Source organism: Cupressus sempervirens, chromosome 2 (genome assembly GCF_028749045.1).
Source record: "Cupressus sempervirens isolate cs-2001-9-10 chromosome 2, ASM2874904v1, whole genome shotgun sequence".
NCBI lineage: Eukaryota > Viridiplantae > Streptophyta > Pinopsida > Cupressales > Cupressaceae > Cupressus > Cupressus sempervirens.
The window spans coordinates 174,956,762-174,975,193 of record NC_143119.1 but is presented as its reverse complement, the minus strand read 5'-3'; the positions used below and the strand labels follow the sequence as shown (position 1 = coordinate 174,975,193).

At 34.4% G+C, this 18,432-nt stretch overlaps 1 pseudogene; it reads left to right on the top strand.

Moving 5' to 3' along the window:
* The first annotated feature begins 445 nt into the window (after positions 1-445).
* Positions 446-2,114, top strand: LOC149571631 (LEAF RUST 10 DISEASE-RESISTANCE LOCUS RECEPTOR-LIKE PROTEIN KINASE-like 1.1; annotated as a pseudogene).
* Positions 2,115-18,432: the final 16,318 nt, after the last annotated feature.

Sequence of the window (18,432 nt, the reverse complement as noted above, 5' to 3'; positions counted from 1 at the left end):
TTTTCTCCCCTGCCCCTGTTTCAACCTGCGAACAGATTCAACCACACTCGTCCATCAAAATTTTCTTCTGAATATATAAATCCTTTTGTGTAGGCAAATTGTACTGATCGCGGTTCCAATCAATTTTTCTTCTAATTTCCTTCGATTCGGATGATAGATTGAAAAGGAGTGTGATTAGGATTGTATTTACGACAAGTCCAATCAATTCTTCTTAGCACTTTCTTCATGATTCTAATCAATTCTTCGTAGCATTTTCTTTATTCTGATGATAGATCGAGAAGTGTAATTCAGATTATATTGGTCGCGATTCTAATCCATTCTCCTTAGCATTTTCGCCCATAGATCAAGTATTATGATTCAACACAGTGATATAAATGACACAATCAAAACCAATAACAGCAAATAAATATTCTCATAGATTGTTGAAGACTAATAGCAGTAGACCATGATTTATTTCGCTTTGCTCGCATTAAGATCACATTCCACGTTCGTCGCAGGTGCTAGCATTGGAGTTGTAGGAGCGGTTGCAGCAATAGTAATGATAGTACTATTATACCTGAGATCAAAGCCAAAGCGAAACACAGAGGTCACAGCTCAGAAGCAGGGCGTAAGATAGGGATTCTCCCAATTTTCTCATATCACGAACTTGAAGAAGCCACAAATTTCTTCAGCGAGGAGAACCAGCTGGCAAATGGAGGATGCGGATCAGTTTACCTGGGCTGCCTGAAAGACGGGCGAACAGTAGTAGTAAAGAGACTTTACCAGGACAACACCAGAAGGGTCGAGCAGTTCCTTAATGAAATTGAGATCCTCTCTTCACTCCATCACCAAAATCTCGTGAGGCTGTTCGGCTGTACCTGTCCAAACAGTCGAGATTTATTGCTGGTCTACGAATATATCCCCAACGGGACCTGGCAGACCATCTTCACATGGGAAGATAAGGGGGCTTAATTCAGGGGTTTTATGGGAGGGGCTTGGGCTCTATTTTTATGGAGCGGGTGGCTCCATGGTAATTTTTTTAGAGGGGATTAAAGTTTAACTGGAATCTTTTCCTACAAAATGGGAGCCACAGATTTTTAGCCCCCTCAATTTGAGCAGGTGAAAGTGGGGTGGGGCTGGATTTAGCCCCACCAGCTCAAGGAAGATTTCTGCCATTTGCCAACAACATTTTCCCATTAGAATGAAATAATCTCACTAAACAAATTTATGAAGAAATACAAATATTTGTTTTCAAAATTTATTACACAATCATCTTCCTTGAATTTAGGAGCTAATTTTTAAAGCAGATTCACATATAAATCCATAGGACTACTTCCTTTTTCAAATATGCCTAAAAAATTTTAGGGGCACCCACTCTACTTTTAAGCAGGCGGCCCATGGGACTCTAGCTTAGCTAGGGAACCCGCTCGAACATTACCTTAGAAACCGCTTAAGCCTTGGCCTTTCTCCACTGCTTCAACCTGCCAATCTTCCACTGAGACATCAAATCCGCTAACATTCTCCTTGATGAGAATTTCAAAGCAAAGGTTGCAAATTTTGGTTTGTCCAAGCTAGCATCTACGAATGTCAACCACGTCCCCACAAGGCCACATGAGACACCTAGGTAAATTGATCCAAAGTACAATCAGTCATTTCAGCTGATAGAGAAATACGATGTGTATAGCTTCAGGGTGGTTTTGATGGAGATCATCTCTGCTTAGTTAGCACTAGATGTGAGTCGGAATAGAAGAGAAATCAATCTAGCTCATTTGGCGATGGTAAAGATTCAAGTGGGAGCGTTGCATGGGCACTATCTATGGTGCAACTTATATGTACCTCTTTTGAGTGTATTTCATTTGTATATTAAAGACTTAAAGACTATTTAACACTAGTCTGGGTGCATATAAGTTGCACCTAGCCACTACCCATTACATGAGCTGGTGGATCCTGATCTGGACATTGAAATGAATTATGAGGTGAAGGGAATGGTGAATCCAGTTGCTGAGCTGGCATATGATTTTCTAGCAATTGAGGGGGACGACAGACCTGACATGAGACAGGTTGTTTTCCGGCTCGAGTAAATTAGAAACTTGGGACACAAAAGTGTTAACTTGAATAGCATTGCTCTTTCATAAGACCGTGGAGGAAAATGCACAATGGAAATAGTCGTCAGCCATATTTTTAAGGATTACCGGTGCTTGTGTGCAGACACCGTATTTCCAAAGTGTAATAACATCCGTAATTTGTGGGTCACAAAGTTAAAATGATACTTTTAAACCACCTTGCATTCTATGAGTTCTACAAAGAGCTCTGTAAATGTGAGAAAGATGAAAGATTAGATTTAAGCTCTTCACTTACCTATGAAGGCTTGCCAATAAAATCAGCGAATTTCGATATATGGATTAGGAATTGTAGGTGTGCAAAGTTAGCCTGGGCAACTACTAGGTTGTTTCCACTAATATGTTGGGAGAAATTTGGAATAAACTGTCATTTTTTTTAAAGAAGGTTTGGGTTTGCGAGTAAGGGTTGTCTAGTGAAAGCACAAAGTTTGCGAGTAATCTATTTTGAGTGAAGGTTACTATGGAGAATCTCTGTTGCCTAATACAAGAGCATGAGCTTGTAGGTTGAAACATCTTTAGCTAAGAGCCAAGGACTGAGGGGTATCCATTCGACTAAATTTGCTTGGGCGTGATCTTGACCTAGTCTCTTATGACATCAAAGCCTTGCACTCAACAAAACTTGATCCTTGGAAGGATAATTTTGAGTCATTCAAATTTTGAATAGAACTAGACACTTTTTTAATTTATTTATAATTTTTCAGAAGTTTGTATGTGTAGAGAGATGTAGGATAAACCATTAAAATTTTAATAGAATTATATAAATGATTTTTTTTTAATATTTAAAAATAATTTCAAATGTGGTAAAAATGTTTGATAGATAAGACAAGTCTACAACACAATAGTAAATTGTGAGCATCTTATCTGGGAGGTCTTGGGTTTGAGTCTACTCAAGCTTACTAAATAATAATAATTAATCACAACACTTAATAATAATGAATCTTGGCTTCAACCTCTTAACGATAAAAAAAAATTGATAGATAAAATCAGTAATCTAATTTACTTTTGGACAAATTTTATTCAGAATTAGTAAAATAATTTTATTTTTTAAATACAAATTCCATATAAATCTATCGTTGTAAAAGGGGTGTCATGCCTAGTAAATTTATTACCTTGGTTCTAGTTAAATACTTTACATCACTTAGGCAACATTGTTACAATATTTCTTGAAAATATTTGTAAAAATCATAAAATATTAAACCACTTTATAGAAGTGTCCTCTAATTATAATATGAATTAGATAATAGAAGATATGATGTTTTTTTAGAAATTTCTTCACTTTTCACCCCTTCATCCTAATTGAGAGTATTTAAGGTACAAATTATGATAAATGTTAAGATTAAACATCTTGAACACATGGTCAAAATATTATATTTAGGAATATATATAATATATACTTAGTAATATATCATGTTGTGGATCATAGCATTTCATTTTCCTCTATATTTAGCAAATCTAGAATATATTGCATGAATTGTTGTGTGTTCAATTAGCAAATTCATCCTCCTACTTACAAATCTGAAGGTGGCTCTTTTTACAATTTGATTTTAGAAGTTCCAATGAATTCCTTCTTTCTAATATTATTCAAAGTGGCTCTTTTTACAATTTGATTTTAGAAGTTCCATGAAGTTTGTGTATATTTTCAATGAATTCCTTCTTTCTAATATTATTCAAATGGATGAAAGTGCCCACAAAAATATGCATTCATAATGAGTTTATCTAGAACATGAGAGATTACATCAAGATTTTTCGACTTGGGAAACCCCATGATGAAGTCTATCAATATGTCTACCCATTTTTATATTAGAGCCTCAAAGGTTTATTGCTTTCCTTTTTTTTATTGACACATCAAACATTTGACCACAAGTTTTTGGGCATTAACTTTGATACCTTCCCAAAATAAAATGTATCTTTATAAGATTATAAGTATGAACAAATCTTCTATAATACATTGTTAGACCTAAGAATCATCCACTTGTACACTAGTATATTACTGCAAACAACAATGGCCTTCTAATACATCAAACACCACTTCACATTCAAGTTTCTGTTCTTTGGCAACTTCAATTCTACTTTGAATTGAAAGGTATCATTGTTTTATCTTCTCTATTTCTGAAAAAAAAACCATGCCATATGCAAAATAGATTTTGGCATGTTTGCAAGTTGATCAATGATTGCTCATGCACTATATAAAAGCTTTGATGGGGTTCTCACAAGAGACTTGCAGACAACTCCAAAGGACTTTTGAAGTGAAATGTTTGGTTAGATTTGATATATCCAGGTGATTTTTTTCCTAGTTAAATTTAAGCTTTTTGTGTTTGATTTTGCTTAGGAAGAACATTTTACCACAATATAAGTGAGGAGCACATATAATTTATTTTGTTTGTAAAATTAACTTATTGTATATGTTCAAAGTCTATGATTGTTTTAAATTAATAGGCATTTTGAGCTCTGATTCGAAGCATTTTTTCTCATTAAAGATGATGTAAAAATAATTTGGAATGCGCACAATTTAGTCCACACCATTTTTAGAAATATAGGTAAGAAGACCTAGTTTTATTTAATGCTATGAAACTTTCAACTTAATTTATGTGTATCTTTTGAATTGTGATTGTTTGTTGGGGATCTTCCTAATGGTTTTATTGTATTTTTGTCTTCTAAAAATACGTTAATGATGTGATCGATCTTCCAAGAAGCATTTCTTGTTTTGCAAACTATTTTTATGATTGTTTGCTTGGGATTATTGTAATGTTTTTTTTGGCCTTTTAAAAAATATGCTAATGTCATGGTCAATCTTCCAAGAAACATTTTGTTTTGTTTTGCATGCGAAACATGTTATAACTTGCACATAATGTGTAGAAGACATGTTGGAAGAAAATGTACATAAAACAATAGATTTAGAATTTGAATTGTGTTTCTCCCTTTGCAATTTATGGTAAAGCTATGTAGTTTCAATTTAGGTTGTTCCCTTCCATCTCTTTATATCTATGTCATTTCACATTCTGCTTTCTCTCATGGTCAAGTAGGTTCTCATTGTTGCAGTAAGTTTAGAAGGCCTACATTGAACATAGCTTAACGAGAGCTCATAGGCAAAATCAACTTACTCATGCGGGTTAGAAACCATGACCAATGGATTTAGAGCTTGTTTAGACTTGATTTTTCAATATTTTTTCTCTCTCCACCCCAATATCATCTAGCTTGAATCAGTTTTCTATGAGATGGTATGAGGAGTTTTTAAAGGTCTATAATACTCTTAATTGTAATTTTGAGGTTTGGTATTTTCCTTTTAATGGGATTCTTTTTATTTCAATATGACTATTTCTTGTAGAAAATTTGGCATGATGATTCAAGTGAGCTTACTTCAATTTGAGAATTGATGTTGCTAATTTTTTTATTTGCATTAATTTTACAACTTCTATCAAAATCTAGACACTTTTAAGAAGTTTCTATACAACATTTTTATGTTAAAAATGACACTATTTTTTGATTGAATAATATCTCTAATCATCTCATCAGCTCATTGCATTTAGATGAGCTTACTTCAATTTGAGAATTGATGTTGCTAATTTATTTAGTTGCATTAATTTTAAAATTTCTATCAAAATCTGGGCACTTTTAAGAAGTTTCCATACAACATTTTTATGTTAAAAATGACACCATTTTTTTATTGAGTAATATCTGTAATCATCTCATTGCATTAATTTTTTTATTGAATCATATTTGTAATCATCTCATTGCATTGTTTTTTTTATCCTCAAGAACTCACTTGATAGATTGTTTTGGGTACTATCATTTCTATTGTGGTTTTAAAATGTAAGAGGTTATGCACTCTTCCACTAAACACTTAAGAAATAGCTTACTTTTATTAAGGAGATATGATATCTCTATTATAGTTTCAAGTTTGTGTTGAGTGCGTTGGCAAAAGTCATTGCTTTATCGCCCAACCCAACTTCCTAGTCAATGACTAGTAGCTAGCAATTATGAATCCTTACTTTTAGACCAAGATCATGCACATTTTTCATTTATTTTCATGCAATCCAACAAATGGTATCATTGGATATGAAATCAACACAAAAAAATTCAATTCTCTTTGGATATCTCTCATATAAAATGAATGAGTGGAAAATTTTGATGGTATTCGATTGAACTCACAATTTCTTTCAAGAGGTATCCACATTTTTATCTTAGGGTCCATTTGGTTGTAGGAATATAAAAATGAGAATAGGAATACTTATTCTCAAATAGAAAATGGGATTACACATTCCTCTTCTTGTTTGGTTCTCCCAAAATTTGATGTGTAATTCACAGACTCAAAAATTTGTGTTTTCTAAAATTAAAAAAATTGGAATAGGAATATGTATTCTTATTCCACCTATTTAGGTAGAATAGAAAATCCTCATTTTTGGGCAAAAATTGGAATACATATTCCAATTTTATTCCTATTCCAATTCTGATTTGGTGCATCCAAACAGAGAATTCAAAATTTTAAGAATATACATATGCCTATTCCACTTGTATTCCCATTGCCAAATAGGCCCTTAGTTTTCTAGTTTTATTTACTACTTTCAATTAAAGATTTATCATTATTAAACAAAGACCAAATGAGATTTAAAATTGTGACTTCTAATTGGAAGTAATTTGATACAAATCTCTAAATCAAGCTAAAGTCTGCATGTACTCTTTGTTCCATATGATGAAAAGGTAATTTCTTAGATCTGGGATTGAGATTGCATATTATCAAGTTGCACAAATGAAATTTTAAAACCAAGCCCATTTCAATCCAATGCTACAAAGAATCGGCCCAAATAATCACAATTAGAAGAGGAACAATGATGAATTGTACTCTTCTAGCTAGCTATTTTGGTACTTTCTCCCATGCAAACTATATGTTATAATGTTTTTACATTTTATTTTACAACTATTTTGATGCAATAACTTTTATTGTATCAGTTTCACTTCATTAAAAAAACTAATATCTACTTGACATATTCTTATAATAGTTATAAAGACATTAATAATTTAATACCTTCTATAAATAATAACACAATCCAAATAGAAATTAGTTGCAATTTTAGTGATTGAGTACTCCATAGGTGGTAGCATACAGCAAATAGAGATTAACTTCTATAAACAAAGGTAGAGATTATCCACCCAACCTTAGCAAGATCTAGAGAATAAAAAAGGTGGCGATCTTGAAATATTTGATTCCCAAAGAGACACTCTATTTAATAGGCACTTGCACAACTCTTGTACCTATTTTTGTATGTAATATAATTGTTCTTTTTAATTCTTGTTAAATTCCTAATAATTTCTCATTCCATGAACATTTTAAGTTATAAAATAAATCTTTAGTTCCTTACTTTCATCTTATCTTTTTATAGGCATGTTCCATTGAATTTTCAAAGTGTTTATCTATTTCTCAAGTTCCATATCAACACTTCTTTCTTGTTGTCTTTTTTCATTATAACATTTTGTAGTAACTAATGCTAGAGTTTGAAAGTAATTAAGTTGTGAGGCTTGTCCTCTATTCATACTCCAAATTTTAGTGTGGTTATCTTATCATGATCACTAGTTAGTTTACAAGACTTTCAATTATATTGGGATTTCAATAACTGCAAGGAACAATGTATTATCTAGTAATCATGCCAATATCTACACATATTCATATGAGTTCAATCTATCTTTTACATCTCTTCATCTCACTTTTGAGCTTCATAGAGAAATTTCTAGTCATTTTTTCTACTTAGCTTCACCACTATAGCATTAAGGATCTTGGATTTATTGATCATGTCAATAATAGATTGGAAATCATTATGAGCTTAACGAAAGACAAAAAAATAAATTAAAAAAAGAGAAAGTTGTAACTAAGAGCAAATCAAGATTTAAAAATGCTTGCAAAACTAACAAATTAGTTGAATGACATTCAATTTTAAAAGGTTGTTAGCTAGAGAAGATAATTAATAAGAGTATTGTAAAAGTCAAAGTTTCTTCCTATTCTCCAAATATGGTCTTGTGAGGCTTGTGATTTAAATGACATTACTAAATGGGAACCTTAAACTCTAATGACTCTATAACATAATTGATTTCAAAGGAAAATAATTAGACTCTTTACATAATCAAATATAATGGTTCTTGTCCACTTGATAAGATGCATTCCTTGCCCTTGGATTTGTATAACCTATTCAAGAACTTTGAGTCAAGCTTACAAAAAGAATGTAGAAACCAAGGTGATATGTTTCCCTACATCTGAGGCTTACTCCTCTCTATAAAGGTAATGAGTATGTGTAGGATCATGGTGTGCCAAAAAGTGGAAATGTAAAAAAAGTGGAGATTTAAAACATCTAAAAGTGTTTCAAAGTCTACTATTACTTTTTTCCACCCATCCTAGTGCCAAGGAAAAAAGGTTAGACCAACCATTATCAGGTATCTGATCCATTACCGATTACCTGATATCATATCGAGTATCTGATATGAGATCAAATACTCAAAACCTATGAGTAGGAATAAAAAAAAATAAGAGCAAGATCAGTCATTTTCAATCAACATTATTTTTCCTCCCATTTTGGGTGTTAAATAGGAAAACAAGCATACAATTGAGGTAAGTAATTTTTTTTTAATTTGATGGTTTTCAATGAATTTTATTTAAAATTAGGTTTTATTTAATGGTTTTCAATGACTTTTATTTAAAATTAGCTTTTATTTAATGGTTTTCAATTAATTATATTTAAAATTAGGTTTTTTAATATAGAATTTGTTGATTTCTTTTATTTTAACTAAAAACTTAAAATGTTATTTTACAATTTAATATTTATGGTTTATGTGAATGATATTGATGACACTAAGCCATGAAACAATATTTCTCGAAACTCTCCCCCAAAAGATTTAGTACCCCCTCAAAATTGTCCACCAAATGATCTCCTACCCTGTCAAAACCCTCCTCAAATTGAAGATTTAATACAAGAAAATCTTACCAAACTAAGGGGTTTACAAATAATATATAACACTATACCTATAGTGGCTCCGATGTTATCTAAATCAAACACCAAAGTGGATATTATTCAAACACTTACTAATGAACAAAATATTGTTGTTCACTAGCGTGAGCAAATACATGCCATGTTTGATGATGGGTTGGACTATGACGAGGTTGTGGCCCTAAACATAAGTAAAGATGATATAGTTAACCTTTTTGTGAACCTTAAAATCAATAAAATAGTAGATTGCTATAGCCCAAATTATCAATTAAATGGTACACAAATGAGTCCATGCGTGTAAACTTTTGGGATCATTGGTGGATGGTTTTTGACAAACCTCCACAGATCAATTAAAAGGTGCCATTCTATTTTATTAAAAACTTGTATGTTGAATTTGTGTTGGGCCTCAAGGTGAACTACTGGAGCATGAGGCTCAACATGGGTATAGGAGGAGGAGCTTCTCAAGATAGACCCTTGGCCTAATGGAAGAAAGATGGCACTTTTGGCCCCCCTACTAATGTATCCCCACTCCTCCAGTGCAACATCCTAATATCATTGCAGAAGCTAGCTCTTAGACTATTAGAGCCATACATAGATTGAGTAGCCTTTTGATATCCCTAGCTAGGTTAGTGTTGATTCCCCATGTGTTGATGATGTTGGTGTGAGTTCATCATCGACAATCTTATCACATGTTTTTGTACCCCATACTTGCATAATGTGTAAGAATATTTATCTAGGTCCCAAAGGTGATCTTTCTAAGTCTTAGATTCTATTTGAGGAGGATGATATAGAAAACATGCCTACATATACTACACACCCGGATGTAAGAGAGGAGGGGCATGCAAAGCCATGTGATCCTTCTATGTCAGTACATGTATACATTTTTTTTGTTTTGGCATATATAATTTAAAGTTAATCTTTATAATAGAGTAATTTTAACCCATACTAACTTATAGATGTATGTGATGTTCATTCATGTTTAGTCAATGATTGAGGAGGAGCTCATACAGGTTGATGATGTCATGCTCTTGGATATTTCATTTGGCCTTGAGACATCTATTGAAAGCATGAATGCTAATGATATTCCTATATTCCTATGAAGGAGTATTATAGAAACATGATTAGATCATTATCATGATGGTATGTTACATTCATGATTGAGTTTTTCATTGATGTCAACATAAAAAAAAATTGTGGTATTTGATAAAAAAACAATGGTAAAGATCAAGTTGGTACAGATAGATTGTTGAGTATTTCACTAGTGAGGTTAAAGGGAGATTATACTATGTGTCTATTATATGAAACTAACCATGGAAGCATAAGATATTAACTCTGGAAGAAGTAATGCAAGTTTTAGTGAAGACTATTCTGAGATAGAGTTTATATAGGCATGTTCGAGTAAATTTGTTATAGCTCTTAGCAGATTTGTTATTCTGAAAAGTTGAAGTTAAAGATGTATAGAAGATATGTTGTTGATGATGTGTCTAAGATCACTTTTCATAATGTTACATGTACAAAAGGTTATTCAAGTTACAAAGCAAAATATTTATGTTATCACTAAGTGTAACATGTTCTTAATGTGGTCCAATAATAATTAATTGAGAAGGTGCAATAGCCAACTCAAGGAATTATTTTATGGATTTAGTATAAAGGAAGGATACTTTTCTTTATCATGTATGGATGAATGTGAATGATTCTAAGCAACACGAAAAGTGGAATGTGAGTTTAAGCAGAGTAGAGAAAAGGTGAAGGCAACTTCACTATTGATATTTTATTGTGTGATTGAAAGTTCGATACTAAGATTCAAGGTTTATGACCTAGTCTACAAGGTCTGAAAATGATAGTTCTAGTTGAAAGGATAGAGGAAAGAAGTTAAAGTTTAGTCCATACAATTATTCTACAAGGAATGGTTGAGAGATTAGTTGGACAGCGAGTTCGATGGTCTTGCCCCAGAAGCTGTTTTGCCAATGGGTCCCTCTATCTTCTACAACTCCTAACAAGGTTGGCACAACTCCTAACAGGATTGGAATCTTCTAACAAGGATTCAAATTCTCCTAATAGGGACTCATATCTAATAAATGTTTTAATAGACTCTTAACAGGGTCCATCCTCTAACAAGAAATATTTATATTAGTACATCATCGTGTGGGTGTCATTCCCATCAAGGTTTTCCCTTTGATCAATTCTTTTCCTAGTTAACATATCTAGTGTAATTGTGTATATTCATCTTTGTATGGTTGTTTTTTACTTTTTTGAATGGTTAAGATTATTTAACTTGGTGGATAAATATTTTAATCATTGGATAACTAATTCACCCCCCATCCCTCTCAGTTATCTTGGTGGACTATTGTTTCTAACAATTGGTATTAGAGAGTCAAGTCCTTCAAGATGAAGTTCAATAGTTTTGTGAGATCAATGGAAAGTTATTTTTGAAAGATAGTCCTAAGTCATATAGAGGAAATTTTGACACCCAGATGATGAAGATTCTTGGTGAGTTATCAAATTTTTGTAAAGAATAGAGCATTGGGTTTCCAGATCCAAAATCCTTTTGTTGCATAGAAAAGAATAGAAGCACAAGAAAAGATAAGTCCAAATCCTAAGAAGACATGAAGATAAAGGAAGGTATTGATCTACATACAAAAAGAGAGCTTGAAGGTATGAAAATTTTTGTTTGTTGGACATGTAAAGAGTTTGGTCATTTTTCATCTAGATGTCCTAAGAGATTAAGGAAAACCAAAAAGAGTTCACTTTTTGACGAAGGTGAAGAATTTAAAGTAAGTATAGAAAGATTCTTGAATGACTTTGATGTTGAAAATAATGAGCCTAAATTGGTTAATGAAGAGGAAGTAGTAGAAGAGATAGCTGTTAGGATAAACCACGGACAGAAATAAAAACTACATGCAAATATAACCAATAACAAAAAAATAATAGAACACACAGAAATGAACAAGGCACCAAGATTTAACGTGGTTCACCCAATCCCTGGGCTACGTCCACCAAACAGCAAGTCCGATCTTATTACAATCCAGTGATTACAACCTGATTACAATCCGTAATCCCTTACAGCTCAATACCGCCGCAAGAACCAATTTCGTATCACCACATATCAAAAAAACCCAACCCTAAGCCCTTTTTTATACAAGTATTAAACCGCTTTAGGGTTATAACATGTCGGCCATATGTCGACCATAATATGTCGGCTACCATGTCGATGTCGGCTACTTCCAAAACCCCACTATTTATGAAGTATGTACAGTACTTTCCTGATCAGTCACCACAATCTAACAATCTCCCACTTGGAGACTGATCCTGTAGTAATACAACTACCGCATGGGGCTCCCACTGGATCAAACCACCCTGGACTCTGCTGTTCTTTTATTCACATTTAGTCTAAAAGACCAACTGAAGCTGAAGAGGAGTTCAGCTTCTCCCTTGTGACAACCTTTGTCAACATATCTGCTGGATTTTCATTGGTATGTATCTTCTCCAGCTTTAACTGTCCATCCTCCAAAACTGACCGAATGAAATGGTACCGCAACTGTATGTGTTTGGTCTTAGAATGCAGAGCTGAATTCTTAGCAAGATGAATGGCACTCTGACTATCTGTGAACAAAAAATTATCCTTCTGAGGATGTCCCAATTCTTCCAAGAAGAACTGAAGCCATATCATCTCTTTGGCGGCCTCTGTAGTAGCAACATACTCTGCCTCTGTAGTGGAGAGAGCATTAATCTTCTGTAGCTTAGAAACCCAGCTCACGGCTGCCCCACCAACAGTAAAGACATAACCTGTAGTACTCCGCCTGGTATCAATATCCCCAGCCAAATCTGAGTCAACATAGCCCTGTAAATCAGTAGTAGAGCCCCCAAAGTGTAAACACTTATTGGATGTTCCTCTCAAATATCTGAGAATCCACTTGACAGCATTCCAATGCTCAAAACCTGGATGACTCATATACCTGCTAACGACTCCCACTGCATGTGCAATATCTGGCCTAGTGCATACCATAGCATACATCAAACTTCCTACAGCTGAAGCATAGGGTACCTTGTACATCTTATCCTCCTCTTCCTGTGTCTTGGGACACATCTCCTTAGTCAATTTCAAATGACCAGGTAAAGGTGTGCTGACAGCTTTAGCATTCTCCATAGAGAAATGTTGCAACACCTTCTCAACATAATCAGCTTGAGATAGCGTCAATGTTTTGTTCTTCCTATCTCTGCAAATCTTCATACCAAGGATTTGTTTTGCTGCCCCCAAATCCTTCATAGCAAATGCATGTGCTAATTGGCGTTTCAGCCCCTTAATATGATCCATGTTAGACCCAGCTATAAGCATATCATCAACATATAAACATAAAATAATGTAACTATCATCATCCAACCTCTTAAAATAAACACAGTAATCTGAATGACACCTATTATATCCATGCTCATGCATAAAACTGTCAAATTTCAGATACCATTGCCGAGGTGCTTGCTTCAGGCCATATAAACTTTTCTTCAATTTGCACACTAAGTTCTCCTTACCTTTGACCTCAAAACCCTGTGGCTAAGCCATATATATTTCTTCATCCAAATCACCATGAAGAAAGGCTGTTTTAACATCCATCTGCTCTAAATGCAAATCTTCAGTAGCCACAACACTTAAAACAGTACGAATAGAAGTCATTTTAACAACAGGAGAAAATATTTCATCAAAATCAATTCCTTTTTTCTGTGCAAATCCTTTTACAACTAACCTGGCCTTAAATCTTTTATTACCTCCTTCCTCTTCTTTCAACCTGTAAACCCATTTATTCTGTAAAACCTTTTTACCTGCAGGCAACTTGCACAAATCCCATGTCTTATTTTTCAGCAAAGAGTCCATTTCATCTTTCATTGCAGACTCCCACTGAATCTTAGCATCCACCTGCACAGCTTCATCATAACTTTCAGGTTCACCAGCATCAGTAAGTAAAATAGAATACAAAGAGGGAGAAAACCTTTGTGGAGGTCTAATTGGCCTTGTTGACCGTCTAACATTCACTGGTGTATGTGGTATTTGTTGTTGCGGTTGTTGCACATCATGAGGAATGGCTGGAACATCAGCTTTTGGAGTATCATCCAGCACTACATAATCATCTTCTTTCTTCTCATGTTGCTGCAACAGATCTTTGTACAACACTTTTTCATTGAATATGACATCCCGGCTTCTTATAATTTTATGATTTTCAAAATCCCAAAGCCTATAACCAAATTCATTAATGCCATATCCAACAAAGACACATTTCTTTGATTTAGCTTCTAGCTTGGTTCTATTTTCAGAGTCTATATGAGCAAAAGCTTCACAACCGAAGGTCTTGAGAAAAGAATAACTCACCTTCTTACCAGTCCATGCTTCCTCTGGAATACCACAGCCCAAAGGAGTAGAGGGACCTCTATTAATCAAATATACTGCAGTATTGACAGCCTCCACCCACATGTGTAAGGGCAACCCAGCATGCAACCTCATGCTCCTTGCGCGCTCCATTATAGTCCTGTTCATGCGTTCAGCCACCCCATTTTCCTGTGGAGTCCTTGGAACAGTTTTTTGTCTACGAATACCATTAGTGGAGCAATAATCTTCAAATTCATGACTGCAATACTCACCACCATTATCAGATCTGAGACATTTTAATTTCTTACCAGTCTCATTTTCAACCAAGCATTTCCATTTCTTAAAAGTTTGAAATACATCAGATTTCTGTTTAAGGAAATAAACCCATACTTTTCTAGTTGCGTCATCAATAAATGTAACATAATAATGAGAGCCACCAAGGGAAGATACCTGAGCCGGTCCCCATACATTTGTATGCACAAGTTCTAATTTCTCCTTTTTGTTTTCCTTCCCTGTCTTTACAAAACTCACTCTCTTTTGTTTTCCATACACACAACTTTCACAGAAATCCATATTCACACATTTTAGACCTGGTAAAACTTTCCTTGAATGAAGTACTTTCATACCTTTCTCACTCATGTGCCCAAGTCTATTGTGCCACAGCGCTGTATCAGAATCCACAGCAGCTATTTGTTCTCCCTGCTCATCTGCAGTAATTGTTCTTGAATATTCATTTTTCTCTGAAACAATCAAAGTAGAAGGAACAATATGACCTGTACAAAGATATAAGGTGCCTACTTTCACACCTTTTGCTACTACAAGGGAACCTTTTGAAACCTTCCAATTTTTATCATTAAAAGTAACTACACAACCCTCATCACCGAGTTGCCCTACTGAAATTAAATTTCTACTTAGTTTTGGAACATGTCTTACCTCATGTAGTAGCCAATGATTCCCATTCTGCAACTTAATCTTAATTTTTCCCTTTCCAATAATCTGACAGGGTTCATTATCCCCCAAATAAACAAGCCCAAAATCCCCTTGGACATAATCAATGAAATAACCTCTATGAGGTGTAGCATGAAAAGAAGCACCAGAATCTAAAACCCATGAATCATCAACACTCTCTAAAGACAGAAGCAAAGCATCCTCTTCGGATTTGTTACTTACCACATTTGCCTCTTTGTCTCCATCTGATTTATCTCCTTCATTTTTCTTTCGAGTCCAGCAATCTTTCTTTTTGTGCCCTGGTTTCCCACAGTACCAGCAATCATTTGGTCCTCTCGATTGAGACCTCCTCCCCTTTGACTTTCCTCTTGATTTCCCACGATTTCCAGAGTTACTTCCTCTTTCAATCGTTCTGCCCCTGCTTTGTGCATTTAAAGCACTTCCTGATGTAGATCCACCTGAGGATTTTCTACGAGTTTCCTCACTTAAAATAACACCGATCACATCATCATATTTTAGGGTACTAGATCCAGGAACAGAATTACTCACCGCCATTACCAAGCCATTCCAGCTTTCAGGCAAAGAACACAAAATCAAGAGAGCCCTAATTTCTTCATCAAAATTGATACCCACAAAAGATAATTGACTAGTAATAGTATTAAAGTCATTTAAATGATCTGCAATAGATCCACCTTCTGCCATTTTCATATTAAATAAACGCTTCATGAGAAATACCTTATTTGAAGCGGAGGGCTTTTCATACAGTGTCGCTAGGGTTTTCATCAAATCTTCTGTCATCTTTGCTTTTGTAATATTAAATGCCACCGATGGTGCCAAGCATAACCGAATGCTTCCAAGTGCCTTTCTGTCCAAAAGATCCCATTCAGCCTCTGACATAGTTCCCTGATTCTTGGCTTTTCCTTCCAACGGCTTCCACAAATCCTTCTGATATAAATAGTCTTCCATTTACATCTTCCATAATTGGAAGTTCTGCCCATTAAACCTATCAACCCTCAGCTTACCATCATCTGCCATTGCTCCCACTCAACCGTGAGACTCCCACTTAACCGTGAGACTTTCCTGCAGAGGATAACTGAGAAACAACTAGGCTCTAATACCACTTGTTAGGATAAACCACGGACAGAAATAAAAACTACATGCAAATATAACCAATAACAAAAAAATAATAGAACACACAGAAATGAACACAAGGCACCAAGATTTAACGTGGTTCACCCAATCCCTGGGCTACGTCCACCAAACAGCAAGTCCGATCTTATTACAATCCAGTGATTACAACCTGATTACAATCCGTAATCCCTTACAGCTTAATACCGCCGCAAGAACCAATTTCGTATCACCACATATCAAAAAAACCCAACCCTAAGCCCTTTTTTATACAAGTATTAAACCACTTTAGGGTTATAACATGTCGGCCATATGTCGGCCATAATATGTCGGCTACCATGTCGATGTCGGCTACTTCCAAAAAAAAAAAAATTTCGGGCCGATGCCCCGAACCCCACTATTTATGAAGTATGTACAGTACTTTCCTGATCAGTCACCACAATCTAACAATAGCCTTGGTAACTATTGTTGAGAGTGCAAATGTAAGAGTTGATGAGAAATTTAGAATACAAGAAAGAATAGTTTACTACAATTTAGATGACAAGAATGTTGTTATTAAACCAAGGAACAATTAAGTATTCTTTGAGACTAACAATGATTTTTTGAATGAAGGAGAGCTAAGGTAGGAACAAAGCTTAGAACCTTAAACTAAGCTAAGAGTTGAGATCATAACTCCTACTTTAGGTAAGAATATGACAAAGAATCATCCATGCAAGTAATTCATTACAAGTAGAGATAAACGTGTGATGAAGAGAAGAAGAAACAATGAAGAACTATGTTTGATATCTCAAGTTGAACCAAAGAATGTAGATGAAGCATGTAAAGATGACTATTGAAAGAAAGCTATGAAAGAAGAATTGGATTAGATAGTAAAGAATGAGACATGGGAATCAGTCCCTAGACTAGTAGACAAGAATGTGATAGGAACAAAATGGGTATTTAGGAATAATATGAATGAACAAGGTGAAGTTGTAAGGAGCAAGGCAAGATTGGTATGTAAAGGTTAGTCATAGCAAGAAGGAATAGACTATAATTAAACTTATGCTCATGCGGAAAGAATAGAAGTAGTAAGATTATTCTTAGCATATGCAACATATAAGAAATTCAAAGTATATCACATGTATGTCAAGTTAGCATTTCTGAATGGAGAACTTGAAGAAGATATATACATATAATAACATGAAGGTTGTCATTTAACAAATGACACGGACATATTATGTAGATTGAAGAAAGCATTGGATGGCTTAAAGCAAGCACCCAAACTTGGTATGCAAGGTTGGACAAGAATTTGACAAAGCTTGGATATAGTAAAGGTATGATAGATAGTAATATCTATTAGAAAGAAATTGGCATTGGATTGATTATTTTGGTAATATTTTTTGATGATATCATATTTGGAGGAAATGGTGATGAAACTTACAAGTTTGGAGAAGAAATGAAGAAGGAATTTGAAATGAGCATGATAGGAGAAATGAAATATTTTTTAGGATTACAAATTGTGTAGGACAAAGAAGGAATCTTTATTTCTCAGGCTAAGTACTTGAAAATTTTACTAAAAAGGTTTGGTTTGGAAGCATGTAAACCAATAGGAACACCTATGGCAACTAGGCACAAGTTATCTACAAATGATGAGATACCTACTATTGAGCAAAAGAAGTAAATATCTATGATCGGAGGATTGCAATATCTAACTCATAGAAAGTCAGATATAGAAAATGCAATTGGAATTGTTGCAAGATTTCAAGCTGATCCTAGAGAAGCACATTATACAATGGTCAAAAGGATATTTAGATACCTGAAAGGAATACCAAAGTCTAGATTGTGGTATGATAGATCTAATGATTTCACTCTTTATGCCTATATTGATACTAATTGGGTAGGAGGTAAGGATGACAGAAAGAGCACTAGTGGTGGAGCCTTCTTTCTTGGA